We start from the raw sequence: 16,341 nt of genomic DNA on the forward strand, positions 1-16,341 counted from the left end.
AGTGCCTTTTAGCACGGAGATCTCCAGGCTGCAGTTTGCATTTTGCTCAGATGTGTGTATTGAGCTCTGCTGCTGCAGTGTTTTCAGCCTTCCCAACCCACACGTCTGCCGCGTAGCTTTTCTCTCCTATCACTATTTTCATCCACTCCACACTTCGCTTCATAGAGTTACAAAATAACTGTGTGTTGGAAGGGACCCTTCAAGACCCTCTGGTCCCACATCCAGCAATGCACAGGGACACCCACAGCTCCATCAGTGCTCAGAGCTCGTCCACTGACCTCGGCTGTCTGCAGGGATGGGACATCCATCACCACTCTGGGCAACCTGTGCTGTGCCTCACCATCCTTACTGTAAAAAAAACTCATCCTTATATCCAATCTAAATCTCTCCTTTAGTGCATTTTGATTGCCAGCCAAACTGTCCACTCAAGTTTCTGAAGCACTCGTATCCCAAATGACAGCTTTCCCATTGATGTGAGCAGTCCACGGCATGTGACAACGCAAACCCTGTTTTTGCACCTTCTCGTGCCATTCCTTATGATCCCACCCTCTCCTCTTCCTGTTGATTCACCTCTCACGTCTTACTACACTGCCTGACTCGGAGCAGTTCATGCAAAAACAGGCCCTCAAAAGATCTGCAGGGCTTCGGAATACAGGTCCTATATAAAAAATTATTGGATTAACAGAGGGAGGAATTCATTTGCAATGCTACACATTCATGGAATCACAGAATCACAGCATCGCCTGGGTTGCACAGGAGCACAGTGCTCATCCAGCTCCAACCCCTGCTGTGTGCAGGTCGCCAACCAGCAGCCCAGGCTGCCCAGAGCCACATCCAGCCTGGCCTTGAATGCCTGCAGGGATGGGGCATCCACAGCCTCCTTGGGCAACCTGTGCCAGTGCCTCAACACCCTCTGGCTGAAAAACTTCCTCCTCAGATCCAACCCAAACCTCCCCTGTCTCAGTTTGAAACCATTCCCCCTCATGCATAGTATTCAAGCAGAAGTTTTAGCTCAGATGGAGAGTTACAAAGAAAGCTGTCCCAAATATTACAAATGCGCAGCACTCGACTTCTTACGTCAAAGCAAAGAGTAATGTTTCAACTGCTCCAGCAAGGAGGAAATGATGCAGGTATTAAACATTATTACGAGAACAGAGACACATTAATTACTGTTTATCCACCAGGACTGTGAATGGAGCTTTTTGTTGTGAAGGATTTTCATGGGGAAAGTTAATATACTTCGTCCAGACCATGAGATGGTACAAATCAGTGTAGTTCCATCTAAATCAATGGATCAGTGTTGATTTACAGCAGCTGAGGATCAACCCCCTCTTTTTCGGTCTGCTGAGGATTGTATAACATACACAGCCTAGAAACACCGATGACAAATTTGAGACCGTGTAAGGATATGCTGAACCAAAAGCCTGATTCAAACCCAAACTGGCCGCTCTCCTTTTAAATCACGGAGAGCTGCTGTGTGAAGCGGCGCTGTCAAACGAGCGCTGTGAGACATGCAGCACGGCGCAGCGCTGCACCTCCGCACACTGCATTCCATGCAAACTCAAACCCGCCCAGCGCCGATTCATAAATGATGTGTTGGTTTAATCTATTTTTCACAGGGGGTGTTGCAGAGAAGGAAAATTAGAAACAGGTAGAAGGGACTATTATTACTGTCTCATAGTGTGCTCTCGTACATGAGGATCGGATTAAGATAACATCTGGTCCGTATTTCTTGAACTATTTCCCTTTTATCACAAGAAAATCGGCAACCCATCTCACAACTGCTCCTAATTTAGATCTAAATATCACTGATGAAACGTTGTACAACATGCTGTTATCTATTAAAATGATTTCCCTGAAGGAACAGTGAATACTTTTATACTTTCCAGCGAAGCCAACCATATTCCCCCCTTAGCACTAACGAGTCGCCTTATAATCAAATACTCAAATGGTAAAAGCAAAATCACTTTGGAAAAACAAGTGAGTCCCTACTAAGTCTTCAGCCAATGCAAATTCTGCATATCCACTGGCTGAAGTGAAACGATGCCCATCGGCACCACTTTCTGTCGGATAAAGGCTTTTCATTTAGCAGAGGCTGTCAGGTTAGGGTGGGATGGCTGGGCTGTGGTTGGACTCGATGATCTTTAAGGTCTTTTCCAACCTGAGCAATTGTATGATTCTGTGATTCCTGCATGGTACAAACCTGCACTGTGCTACGTATCTCCTGCACTCACTGGTTTGAAGAGGAACTGCTCAAAATTAAAGCGAGGCTGGGATGCATAATTTATCAAGAGGAGCAGAGGGACAGCGAAGAGCCCTGTGGTTTCTTTGGGAAGCAGAGCACGGCAAACCGTCCTCCCTCCCGTTTGGTTCAAACAGAAGAATTGTCAGTGGAATGCAGTAATCTTTTTTTCAGCACTTTGCAGAGTTCAAGTCCCCAGAAAGGAGCCTATTGAGTTCAGCAAATAAAAACTTCTGTTTTCTTCGCGAGTCTATAATTCATTTTCATGGACAGTAAATCAGGAAAAGGAGGAAAAAAAAACCTTTTGCAATCTCAAACTGTTTTGCATACCTTCACTGCACATCAGTTTTACCCATTTGCATTGTATCCTCACCACTTAAAAAGGGGGATTAGATAAGCATACGCTCTCTGTATTAACTGGTTTAATTTAAAAGTAATTTCTACCATCTGGAATTACTGTTTACTGTTGTTTGGAGGAGGAAGAAAAAAAGAGAGAGAATCTGAAACCGTAGAAGAGATCATCACAGAATAATCAGTTTGAAGGAGGGAGAAGCATACAAGGAATGTAATGGATTGCCCACCAGTCCACTTGTATGTTTTGGAGGGAACTCTGAGAATAAAACCTCTCTAGCAGTTATCGCCGGTCACACTGGAGCCATTCATTTTTCACCTGCCTGTGGTTGTTGTCTGGCAACCAGTCAAGGGCGCTATTAGCAGAATTAAGCTCCAGAAGAAAGGATTACCCTGTAGGAGGTAAGATAAAGACGGGGCAGCGTGGCTTGTTATCAGTATCACAATGAGGACCAGGTCAGTGTGGGTTTCATTTCAAACAGGTAATCTCTGCTGAAATAATAGAGTAATTGTTGCTTTGAAACCCTTATGTGCTGCAGCACACTACAGCTCATTTGATACAGATTCTGGATTTAATGAAGAACTCCAACAAGCCCAAAACAGACACACGGAGAAAGGAAAAAGCAATGCACCAGTGGAAAATGCCTTTATCCTCTAATTCCGGGTCAAAACAGTGAAACACAAAATGCTACTCAGGGCAGTTTTATACCTTGATTTATGCCTCTCCTCCTTCTCAGGTTCCTACCTGCCTACCAAGTTTTGGTCTATGAACATGCAGTAACGGCATACAAAATATTTCAAGCGTAATAACATATGCAGTTATGTGCATCTCACAAAGCCTGCACACAAGCAATGAATCAAAGAATCCCAGGCTATTCCTTGAAATACAACCGTTCCTGAGCTTTATTCAAAGGCCTGAAAGATGTCAGTGGCACAGGCTGCAGGGGGAGGATGCATGTTGCAGCTGATGCTGATGGGCAGCATTTCACGTTTTTCTGGCAAACTGCCGAAATGTTTGTCTTGAAAAGTAATTGTGGAGCAGTCTTTTCCTTTTCTCTTTGTAAGGCACCTTTCCTCAGTCTCTGCTACTAGAAATGTACATTAAGTGCTTGGAGATTAATCTACTGCGCGTGCTGTGGATGCTCCATCCCTGGAGGTGCCAAAGGCCAGGCTGCACAGGGCTCTGGGCAGCCCCATCTGGTAGGGGGCATTCAGCCCATGGAAGGGGTGAGACTGGATGGTATTTAAGTTCCTCTCCAACTTCAGCTGTTTTGTGATTCTGTGACACTACAATACCATTTGCAGAAAGTGCTAACTAGAGAAATATATCAACTTCTAAGTTGGGAAATACAAAAGATGAGCTGGCAAACACTACCAAAGTACAAAGAAATTAAGGGAAGGAGATGTCTCATCTATGGCCTCTTACCTTAAGGCACTCTTGGTATTCCAAAACGTGAAGGCATTTAAAGAAAGCTTCACTCCGGTGTGGACGCTGCCAGTTGTGCATGACCTCTCAAAGCCATGACACAAGGCAAGGCCTGGTGGAGGCAGGTCAAGGCTGTAGTATCTTCTACTGGAGCCACTCCGAGTTCTGGATGTCAGTTAGGCAGGGTTCTTCCACATGGCGATGGTCCTCTGGCTTCCATAGCCCTCAAACAATCTGCAGATGATATATATGAAAAAAGGGTCAACACAGCATCAATTCCAGATAAGACTATTATAAAGTCATGATGACATGCAACCAATTACAAAACCAAAGTCTCACAAGGCATCGATGCTCTTGATGTAATGGAATACAAGTCTTACAAAGCTTTACCTGTTTTAGCGAATATGGATTAATTCGGCAAAAAGCAGTGAGTTGACAAAGTAAATAAGAAAAATATTCACAAAATGTTGTTTTAAACAAGACTTTATAAAAAGTGATTCAGCACTCAGCCTGTGGCTCAAATACGGGCAAGCAGCAGCTGCATGTGGGAAATCAAAGGGGCAAAGAATGTAGTCTGAGAGCTCCAAGGAGTACAGCACAGGGATACATCTTACTGCTGCCATTCAAGAACGTTATCAGAGTTCAGAAGAAGAGAGTGCTGATGCTGATAAAGATTGCAGATGGCACAAGGCTCGGTGGAGCGATGGACAGCAGTATAAAGATGTCGATTCTTCAGGCTTCTCTCATTTGTCTAGACATATGTTTTGTACAACAACTGGATGCAAGGTCATCCACCCATCCATCCCTTCAGAATGCACGATGCAGGCAGATCATCACTTTTAGACTGCTTTTAATATTGAATCATCAACATTTTGCAGTGGTGAGCGCTACAGAAAGCACACTGAATGATTGGCAGGTGCAATGCAGACACTCAGTAGAAGCCAGTGGCAGTGACAGACGTGGCATACATTGTCCCATTTGCCCCTCTACGCCTTCTACTCACATTCTTTGTACCATCTATCTGCACTAAATCAGGGCTGTCAGAACTGCAAAGCCAAAGGGCTCAGAACTCAGTACTTCTGCATTACTCCCACTGTCAAATGCAATCTCAGCTATAGAGAAATTGGTCTTTAAGGAAATTATTTTCTGGTCCTGAGACAGCAAGAAAACAAGAATGAGAGGCTGGCTTGGCATTAAGAGCTGTTTGGTTCCTGCTTGGGATATATTAGCTCTGATTTTGCCTCCTTAGCAAAGGCCAATCACTTCAGTTAGTCCAAACCTGTCCCAGTGGAAGTATTCACACAGTCTGCACCACCAAAAGACAACACTGTCTGGTTCTAAATCCAGGGAGGAGAAAGGCACCAGCCACAAAGGAAGCCCAGCATTCCCATCCTTTTAAGTTGATCGCTGAAACAATTATTTGCTTGTGCCTTGTATTTTGCTAAACTACCCCAATTATTCTTTTTGCTTCTGTGATGCCTTGGAGGCAATGAAATTGCTGCACAGGTCAAAGAAATATGGAAAGCTCCTCATTCATAACCAAACTTAAATTCTGAAACGATGACTGCAGTGAGTCCACTGGGGAGCATACGGGCTTGCCTACAGAAAGATCATGGCAGATTTGAGCATATGAGCTGGGGGGCTGATCCTGCTAACACCTCATACCGGGCATAGAGCCAGGTGCACAGATATTCAAACTAAATCCTAATTAAGTGTCTGAATTCCCAGTGAAATCCATGGGCAGTTGGATGCCAAAATATCAACGTGGATATTGATCCAGCTGCTTATCAGTCTGAGCAGCATCCTGCTGATTCCTGGAGCAGGTGATGGCATTTGCTGCTTTATCCCAATATATATCTTCTCTTTGCTTTAAATGTGAGAAAAGCGAGCTCTGAGGATGACTGCATTATCAGTAAGTGGGCACGTGCTAGAACCTCCTCCAAGGAAAAGAAGGGCTCATATCTCAATGTGAACCCAAGCTTGAGAAACGCAGGGGGGAAATCAGCACATCGGAGAACCCTCAAGGCCTGAAAGTGTCAGAGCCCGCATCTTATAAAGCCTTGTGAAATAGCTAGCCCTTCAAGAAATGCACAGTCTGAAACATAATGACCAGCTCCACCCTTTTTGCCACATTACCATTGAAATGAGCTGATAAAAAATGTTTGGCGACCAAGCCAATATAAAAACATTCTGATTTCACACCAAAGGCATGCTCAGCTTCTAACAGGAACGAAGAATCCCGCACCTCTCTTAGATCATATCTTTGCTGCCCACTCAGTGTAAATGATTGATATAACAGACGTGTTGAATCAAGATGCTGGTTCATTCTTTTCCTTTTTTAAGCAGCCACTTTCAGCCAACGGATTCTTTTCCCCCAGAATATCTGTGATTCCTCAGATTCTTTGAGGCTATTGCATTCATAATCGGAGGAGCTGCCTGAGCACAGAGCTGCAGCACAACACTTTCTCCCCTCTGCAGGAGCTCCCTGGGTCAGAGGCACACGCTGCTGCAATCAAGTCAGCCTGAGAAAGCAGGAACACTGTGGTGGGCAGAAGAGCCCAAAGCAGGGAGACAGAAGGGAAAACACTCATGTCCCTGTTATTTCTTTAACAGATAAGGGCCTGAGCTAGATCCCACTGAAGTCAGCGATGCAGTTCCTGTCAGGTTCAACAGAAGCAATCTCTGAGAGTGTTTTCTTGCCAGCTATCTAAGCAATATGGCTGAGCCCTACAGAAAGTAATCCTTTACTACCTCCTAACCCATACAGCTCCTCAGAAAAGCCAACCTTCTTTAAAAGGACAACTTAAAAGAACGCCTCAGGATGCAGGGCCCCACTCATGTTGCTCCTGGTACTTTCCTCCTCCTTACCTGCTAGGCATTATTAGTGGGGATTCTCAGATTTCTACTCATACCAAGAGGGTAAAGGGAGTCTGCAGAATCATGCTTGAAAGTTACCTGCCTCTGCAGCTTAGCAGGTGAAAAGAGCTACACAACTTGTGCAGACCATGGGGAGATGCTCACAAGCCACTGTTTCTCAACTTTTGATTAAAGCATCCCCTATATTCTGACATCCTGGCTCTGTCCCCTCACAGTCCTAAACACAGGGAGCCACACTGAAGCTCTCTGTGCTTGACCACATAAGCATGTGCATCATTTGGCCTCTTGAGTTAGTGCTGGAAGAGCCACTGCTGAGGTACAGCTTAGAGCACGCGGATGTTCTGAGCTTCCTCAAGGGGAGCTTTAGATTAGACATCCAGGGGGATGAGAGGGGACTGAGGCCCTGGCACTGCTGCCCAGAGGACTGTGGGTGCCCCATTCCTGGAGCTGCCCAATGCCACGGATGGGGCTCTGGGCAGCCTGAGCTGGTGCCTGATTCAGTGATGGGTGATCCTGCCACCAGTCCCAGATGATCATTCAGGTCCTTTCCAACCCAACCACCCTGTGATTCTGTGATTCTCCACTGCCAACTGAGAAGGACAGCTTTCAGCTCCAAAATACCATGAGCCAACATTGCCAGTACAGCAGTTAAACTGACAACTCCTGATAAACAGTTACTGATAGTTACTGTTCGCCCATGCAGTGCCTTCCTATTGCACCTTATGGCACTGAGCAAGGTTGCTCACCTGCACACATACTTAAATGTGTGACTTCTGCTGGTTTGGTGTGGACGGAGACATGGGTGGATGTGCTGTCAATGAGGGTGGATGGATGAGTCGTAGGAGAGGCTGTGAGAGTTCACTGCAATTTTGAAATGCTAGATGTTGATGAAAAGCAGGTTTTTAAGTTAGAAAAATCATTTCTGATCCACAGTTTTTTTGTGTACAGACTCATGTTCTAACTAAAAATACTTTGCTCCAGGGATGCTGTTTGTTTTCTACTGCTGTCAGTGCAAGCAGCCTGGATCTACAGAATCTGGACAGATATTATAACCAAACTATTCTGAGAAAACAAATCTTAAAAACAATATATGTGATGCAGCTGTTTAGTGGCTCCCCAGGGCTTAGTGGCTCTTGCTGCCAGCTCTCAGCTCTTTTTGCTTTAAGCCGGGAGGGCCCAAGTCTTTAGATTACCTTATAGAGTATATATGTCCCTCTCCTCTCTGTGCTGTCACCCTAAAAGGCTCTAACAAGGCTCCTGCTCCACATTCTCATTCTCAGGAAGGTCTGTTAATGTTTTTGCCTCCTTTTGATCTTCCGGGCCTTCTCTCAACACTTTGCACAGCCTCCTGAAAATGGGATTCTCCAAGTCAGTAATTTGCTTATTGTCTCCCTAGTGTAAACTTCAACGGTTTTCATCAAGGAAGCTTCTGCCTTGCCTGTTCTTTTCACACCTCCTCTTGGATTCCAGGTCTAAGAATCATTCCCCCACCTGAAACGAACACTAGCACCTGTCTGTCTATTGCTCAGCGACTCAGTTGTGTATGGGTACTATGGGATTTGTGCCTGATAGCTCCTTTCCCTTTCACTGTTCAGTTTAACTATACCAAGAAGCAGCAGCTGACAGCAGAATTTACACATGAAGTGATACTCAAGGGTGCGATAGTAGAGAAGACCTCTTGCATTCACAGAATCCCACAGGGCTGCTGGGGTCCATGCCTTTGGCCTTGGTTGCAGGATGGGAGCCTAAACAAACCATCTCACATAGTAAGAAAATACTCCTCAACCTATTATGTTCCCCCCAGCACCACCACCCCCCCAGCCCGTTAAAATAGCACAGTATTCTGTACCACAAAGGACTGTAATTTGTATGGAATGCCAAGCACTTGGGAAGCACAAGGGGACACGGAGCAGGGAGGGCTCATCCCATAGACACTCTGTCCCTTTCAAACCATGGGAATACAGCCTGCCTCCCTCAATGTGTACTGCAGCCTTGAGAGACGAACGCTGATCTGAGCCTGAACAAAAATTAAAAGAAGATGTTTCCAAAATGGCACAGCTCCTCCCTAGCCCAGAATCTTTCCCTTAGGACAATGAAGCTTTTTATAGGTTACATACAAACAAAGAACATGGAAGATAGAATCCTTCGAGTTGGAAGAGGCCTTTAAAGGCCATCCAGTCCAACTCCCCTGCAGTGCACTGGGTCACCACAGCTCCACTGGGTTGCCCAGGACCTGATCCAGCCTTGCCTTGAAAGTCTCCAGGGATGGGGCATCAACCATCTCTGGGCAACCTGTGCCAGTTTACTCTTGATCCACAAATGAAATCTAATCACTGCTCAGCCGTATGGAACAGAGAACATCTCAGCCCTAGGGACATTAGGCTCTAAGTAGTGCCTGCTGCTGCCTAGGACTCTTCCTTCAGTGCCATGCAGGAAGACTGAAGAAATAAGATGGACTAAATCTCCCTGGCTTAGACCTCAACTACTACCTGCAGGGTAACCATCGTGAATGTCTGGTTCAAGGTTTCCTGATGTTTTCCTCTTGTTTCACACTATTTTAGCAGTCTGAACTAGTTTTAATATAAGCAAAACTAGTTTATTATAAAGGATAAAATTCTTGTTCTGAAGAGAGGTGCTGTGTCTGCTTTTGGCTCTTCTGATTGTGGTGACAGTGGGCACAGGGAGAAGTTGCCATGGTTCTGCATGGATTTTCTTTGCCTTTTGCTGACTGTTTTTTTGGGGGCTGAAACCCTCCTGCTTTCACACAGTTTCACTCATCTTCCCCTTTCTTACAGTGGAGTGCTAATAGCATTAGCTAAACCACATCACCCATGCTTCTCCTGTGGAGCCCTGACTGCAGCTGGGAGGTTGGGTGGGCAGTGGGGAATGGCAGCCTTTCCAGTTACTGAAGGCCAAATGCCACAAGGAGCACAGACCAGAAGCCCAAGATAGCTATAAGCAATGACCACGATTTAAAACCTGGATGTAGATCCTACACAGAAGGCACAGTCATAGCAGAACTGTGTCTTTCTGCTTCCATCCTTGCTGGATTATAAGAAAATCTCCTGCTGAACTATTAGTAGTTTGCACAAAGACTGAGGAATGAGAAAGCCTCCACCCCAAGGACTCAGAAATAAGTACATGACTAGAAAAGCAAAAATGCCAAAATCAGTCGTGGTATCTCCTGTTACTCATTGTATCTCCACTATCAGAAGAACTTCCAAGAAAGCTGCAAGTCCCCAATCCTTCCATTTCCAAATCCACATCCAGCTATAACACAAGGCAGGATTTGCAGGGTGTGCATTGCAATACTTTGATCTTTGGCCTTCTGGGAAACAGGTCAGAATCTTCTGAGATGAGCTCTGACTGAGGAAATTGACCATTCACACCCTCAGTGCAATTCACTCCACCTGTGGGAAAATATTTGTTCCAACTGAAAAAGAAATGAGTTCCTTTTATCCTTCTTGCTGGTGAGTTGGCTCAGCTTCTACCACACAGTCAGCAAGCACGAGTGGCTGCAGCAGAAGGAATGGACCCACTTAGGTGCATAAGGAAAAGCAACAGAACTGCCCCTTCCAATTCAAGTGAGCTGCTGGACTGGTTCACCTTTACCATGTACATTCCCTCCTGGTCCCTATGAAGAGTCCATGTACAGATGACCTGAAGTACCACCCAGAGGAATGGCTTAAGACTGCACTTCAATCTTTTGCCTATTAGGGATGGAGTTGAAGCATCTCTATGGGATGAGGCCATGGTATCTGTGCCTTAATTTGCTCTTGCCAAAAGGTCAGTTTAGATGGACCCAAAGGGAGGACTGCATTATGCATCTCGTTTGAAACAGAAATCTTACTTTCCCCTTGAATACAGGCATTTTGCTCTTCTGACTAGGCACACCTGTTTTCTCAACTAACTCAAATCCTTGCAGCCACGTGTGCCCAGGGGAAGGAGGGAGTGTAATAAATAGCAGAAGCAAATAATTTACCCAGTAAAGAGCATTCCATGCTTTCTGTATGCAAATTCTGCATAAAAATTCTACATATATGGTACAGAACTGCTCTGAACTGAACTCTAAAAATGCTTAAGGCAAACACAGCTGTTATCAAGTGTTGTTCTTTCCAAAACGCCGTTCAGTTTGATAGTTATCGCTATGCCAACAGCATTCTCCTTTCAAATCTCTTTTTTGAGGTCTTAACAACTGCTTTACACAGGAGAAATTCGCCCCGAAAGTCGGTGCTCTGGATCTGTACCCAAATGTGTGTCTGTCCCTTCTTATGACACCAAGGCAGCCCAAATTAATTCCAGCAGATCCTGGCCAAAGAGGCTGAGACAACTGAGGTTTTTAGGAACTACAGCTATTTTTAATTTGAGGACATACTTTGTAACATCCCTGTTCAGCAAAATATTTTAGTGCCTTCGAGTATGGACTGAAATCTCACCGGTGTCAGAAGACACATGATATATGATGTTCAAACCCAAGTATCTGGTAAAATCTGCTGAAATGCCTGGAACTGAAATAACACCCTATTCAAATACCAGCTTTTGAGAGCTGGGTTAGATCAGAGTTGTACTTTAATCGACTGTTGTTTTTTTTTTCATCCAGCTATAAATGACTGCTTTTAAGAATCAGAAGTCTTTTAAACTCACAATCCTACAAAACTAAAGGGGAAAGCACTTCACATATGCTTCCTTGAGGGGGCTGGTCATAGGATCTCTGTGCACATCGAGTTCTTGAGAAAACAACTAAAATAATCCAGCAGCTGGCATTTGTAAATGTCATAGAGACAGTAAGGTCAGCTCCCCAGCTGAGGTCTACTTAGTTCAAATCAGGACCTGAACTGTTGATTACTGAATATGATTTAGAACCATAGAATCACCAAGGGTGCAAAAGACTTCCAAGATCATCCAGACCAACCGTCCACCTACCACCAATAGCTCCCCCCTAAGCCACGTCCCTTAGTACAACATCCAGACACGTCTTGAACACATCCAGTATCATATGCACGTGTGTTATTGAATGTGTATTGTTTACTATTATATGCATGCGTGTGATTTAAAAATCCTGGGCTGGAATGATCTCATCCATCACCCCAAGTGCCTACAAGAGAGACAGGAACTCACTGCCCCTTTGCATCCCTGCATTTCCTTCCCTCCTGCCAAAGTGATTCCCGTGGAGGAAGCAGAGCTGGCAGCTTTGTCTGGGCTGCTTCTTTCTCTCTTCGTCCCTTTCAGGTGGGTGGATCTTTCGGGGTCATCCTCCCAGCACTAAGCAGCACTGCTGGGCTAATGAGGTGGAGCAGATCATCAGCACACACAACAGAATGGGGACAATCCTCCTTCCGCTCTGAAGCAAAGACAGGCAAGTGCTGCAGCGTGTCTCAGTGCAGTGTAGCACACCTACTGCTGAGCCCCAGCAGAAGGGAATTCACAGAGTGCCTTGGGAACACAAAGCAACATCATCATGGTAAAGCCCAACCTTACAACTGGAATCCCATTTTCAGAAAGTGAAGTAATGGATCCTCTGTGCAACGTCAAAGCACTCTGCACAGCTCTCCCTCATTAGCTCACCAAGCAGCAACAGCAGGGAAAAGTTGGGGGTTACTGATGCGTTGTAATTACTGACAGCCTGTCACCGGGCAAAGCAGAGGAAAAGTCTCTAATTAATGCAGGCCAGTTACTTTCCTCTCTGAATGCTTCCTTTCCTGAAGCACGAGGTGGAGCTATGGTAGGGAAGCCCAATTCGAGACCTGATGGCTATTTCCATCTCTGCATCTCTGTCACCAGTTGTAATCTAAAGAGGTTTGACTTCATCTGAGAAGAGAAGAGAAGAGAAGAGAAGAGAAGAGAAGAGAAGAGAAGAGAAGAGAAGAGAAGAGAAGAGAAGAGAAGAGAAGAGAAGAGAAGAGAAGAGAAGAGAAGAGAAGAGCAGAAAACAAAGGCAGATGGGCCTGTCCACTAGCAACGAGGTTATTAACCCTGGATCCTAATAGTGAGCACACTAATAATCACAATGAAGGAGTCCTGGCAGCAGGCTGAGCTCCAGGATACTGCTGCCTTCAGTATCTCACAAGGAGACTGTGTAGAGCACATCCTCAGGGTCTTTAGGGGTTCTGTGGTGGCTTTTTGAACTCTCATGTGGTTAGCATCAGCTTTAAGGATATGCTGTCAGTATTGCCTTTCCACAGTAGTGCAGTTTCCCATGAGCAATGAAGATGGGCAGAGGGTTTTCAGCACTACACTGGATGTGACAAATCTCTGTTCCTCCTTCCAAAAAGCCATCCTTTTGCCTCTAATAGTTCAGGGGAAGGAGGAAGTTGGTAGAGAAACACCTTTCCTCAATAGGCAGGTTCAAATGACTGCACAGGAACTCTCACACACTCTCCCAGAGGAATCACGTGAAAAAACAGGGTCAGAGAAAGAAAAAACGAGTGAAAATGTCACAGAGAAAGGAGGAAGCATGAAATCTTCATCCTGAGTGTGTTCAGTTATACCTGATATTGTAAACACGGGAAGAGCCTTGCAAGAATTAGGTGAAGGAACAGACTGAGAATTACTACTGCCTCAAAGCAGACAGATTTCAGAGGTCAAAGACAGTCCTCAAGATGTCAGAGCTGACAGACAGTCCTGTCTGAGGATGCCACGAAGGAATCTGATTAAGACAATCTGCAAGAGACAAAAGAAAGATAACAGAAAAGCTTATCATTTTCCAGGAATGAAAGCAACGCCGTTGAACAAACGTGGAATGATTCCAAGCTCAGGAAGGACTTCAGTTACAGCCCATGTTGACATCCATGACATCAGACCAGGCACCATTCTGGAGCTCATGTCAGGCTTCAGAAACGGGTTTTCAAATGACCTTTTCAGAAAACTTTCCAAGCAAGTTTTCCTGGCTTGGAACAGTAAGTGAAAGTTTAGCTAGGTAAGCAAACAGTGAAGGAGGGGAGACTTGGTTTTGTTGAACACTGAAACTATTGCAGGGAGGAGGGTTTCAGTTTCACACAGAGGGTTAACAGCCTCTTGGAAGAGAAGCTGGGATTCTTCAAACTAGCTGTGTCCTGGGAGGCTAAAAATGAGATAATGGTGATAGGAATGCCTAAATGTGTGTGTAATCTCTAATTGGACAAGATTTGATTAGCAAACAGCATTACAATTCAAGGCATTATCTGGCCTAAGGATACCTCACTACTCCTCTGCTGGAGATTATCAAACCACAGCTTGGCCAGTAAGAGATGCCATTTCTAATGCAGCCAGACTGGTCAGGAAATTTCAGGGAATGGTTATGTGGTACCTCTAAGCCAATCTCACAGCAAAAAGGCTGGCTCACCCTGCTGGCTTTTTCATCCTGTGCTGTCTTACCCTTCTGTGTGTGTATGGTGAGCTTCTCCAAGGAATTCAGAGTGCTGTTACACAAGACAGCGAGTTAGCTGCTTAAAGGCAGACCTGGCTGTACAGTAGGGGGGCAGAATTACCTCTTTCAGTAGAAGGGCAAGATGCTCCATCAGCTCAATTGTATCACATCTTCAGTTCCTTCCAAGAGGAGGAACACCATGATGCAGATAGTCTGAACCACCTTCTAGAGATTTCTCCCTAATTAATAGAAGAAACCTAATGTGATTGCATCTTAACCCTAAGAAAAAGAGTAATTATCAGTGTTTTTACCTTCCCCAAGCTGTCTCATTCCAAAGCCTGATGACCACTAAAGCGTATGGGAAGAAGGGAGCAGAAAGAGCAGAGGATAATGTGATACTAAGGCAGTTCTGGTTCAGAGACTAAAAATGCTGAGGACACACATCCTAGTTTAATCTGTCAGATGAGCAGTTACACAATCTATACTTCTCACAGAGCTTGGGAAAAGCAATGTACATTAATGTCATGAAGAGTAGTTGAGGATAACAGTGTCTTAAACTGGGCATACAAGACAACATCTAAAGGTACGTTAAGTGTTGTGGTCTGGGAGATACCAAGCCTAAAAACCTCTGTGTTGAAGTAATAAGGAGGTGTTAGAGACCCTTTTTTTCTTTTTTCATATCCATAAGTAATACAGATATAGTTGAAACCTGGGGTAAGTCACTCAATCTGAAGGTTAAAGTCAGTGATTAATCTCCTTCTGTAAAGATAGGAGGATAAAACAGAAATGACTTGTTCCTTTGCAAAGACACTTACCTGCTAGGTGGTCAGAGGTCATATGGAAGTACATGTCTGAATGCCTACAAACTTCTAAGTGAGCAGAAATGTGTCTGTTCAGGCTCCTTCAGGTTATCATCAGGCTGAGACAACTGGTTTCAAGCCTTTGTCTGTGATGGATAGAAAGAGGAGGTGAGACTTCTATTGGAGTAACCAGTAAGGTCTGTTGTGCTTCGAAGGAGGCCGGAATATCCCCCAAGCATTCAAAGAAAGACTACAGAAATACTCAGCTATCAAAAAGCAAAGCTCACTGTATGAAGCTGAAGAGATGGCTGCAACGAGAAGAGAGCCGACGGCCAGGAATGTCTCAGTTTAACAGAAGTACATCACAATCCTGCAGCTGGATGGCGTGGAGCCATATGGATTCAACTCTAAGCTAAGAGTTAATTCCCTTGTAATAAGCATTATCCAATATTGGACCACCTCAGCTAAGGATGTGGCTCTCCTTAACAGGTACAGTTCTAACAGAATGCTTTAACCTGGCTTCCAGGGAGCACAGCACAGCCTTTGGCAACAGGAGGAGGCCAGCGGGTGATCAGTGCTCCCTTCCACCCCGACAGCCTGTGTGCAGGCAGGAATACTGCTTTAAAACAAACGAACAAAGATGCTCTTGCAAAGCCAAAGTGTGAAGTGATCTGGTTGATGTGTCTGATACAACAGATTGTGCTTTGTAGGCTGAACTCACAGACTTCATCAGCTGTCCAAGAGCCCCATGGAAACATACTGATGCTCACCCCTTCAAGACCACTGCTTAAAAACAACTGACATACGAGTCAGTGCTAAGAAGCAGACCAAGAGCCATTAACCTTTGTGCAGAGTAGTTAAAATACACAGTTTACAGACATGGATTCACATATACAAAGCATATATGGACTGGATGATCATTATGGTCCTTCTCAACCCAGGCCATCCTATGGTTCTATGGTACGTAAAACTCTGCTCCTTCAACAGCAAAGGACAATCCTTGGAGTAAATAAGTTGTAAGGAGCAGCTGCTCACAACTAACACTCTTTTAGCTTCATAAAGACTTTTCTACAGTCACCAATTATTTACATTGTATGGAATTTGTGACCAACAGAGCCTAAAGGCATCAGCAGCTAGCAGCCCGTTTCCACAAGCTCCACCTCACCAGGCCCATTCTGCACCTCCCTGGGCAACTTCTCAGGGTCAGCAAACTGAAAAGTTTGGAAGCTTTTAGGTTCAGCTTTCAGGAGCCAACAGCTGCTCTTGGATGCCTTCATTTCCAATGGCTTTCTTCTGATTT

General features: G+C 44.9%; 1 long non-coding RNA gene across 3 annotated transcripts in view; it reads right to left on the reverse strand.

Annotated features, from left to right (window-relative positions):
* The window catches only part of LOC125695123 (uncharacterized), a 145,812-nt gene that overhangs the window by 92,000 nt on the left and 37,471 nt on the right, over positions 1 to 16,341 (reverse strand). For all 3 annotated transcript variants that reach the window (XR_007377809.1, XR_007377808.1, XR_007377807.1), the window contains exons 3-4: positions 15,057 to 15,187; positions 4,020 to 4,253 (exon numbers count right to left, since the gene is read on the reverse strand). This is a non-coding gene — a long non-coding RNA (uncharacterized LOC125695123). The remainder of the gene's footprint in view (positions 1 to 4,019; positions 4,254 to 15,056; positions 15,188 to 16,341) is intronic.

Source organism: Lagopus muta, chromosome 6 (genome assembly GCF_023343835.1).
Source record: "Lagopus muta isolate bLagMut1 chromosome 6, bLagMut1 primary, whole genome shotgun sequence".
NCBI lineage: Eukaryota > Metazoa > Chordata > Aves > Galliformes > Phasianidae > Lagopus > Lagopus muta.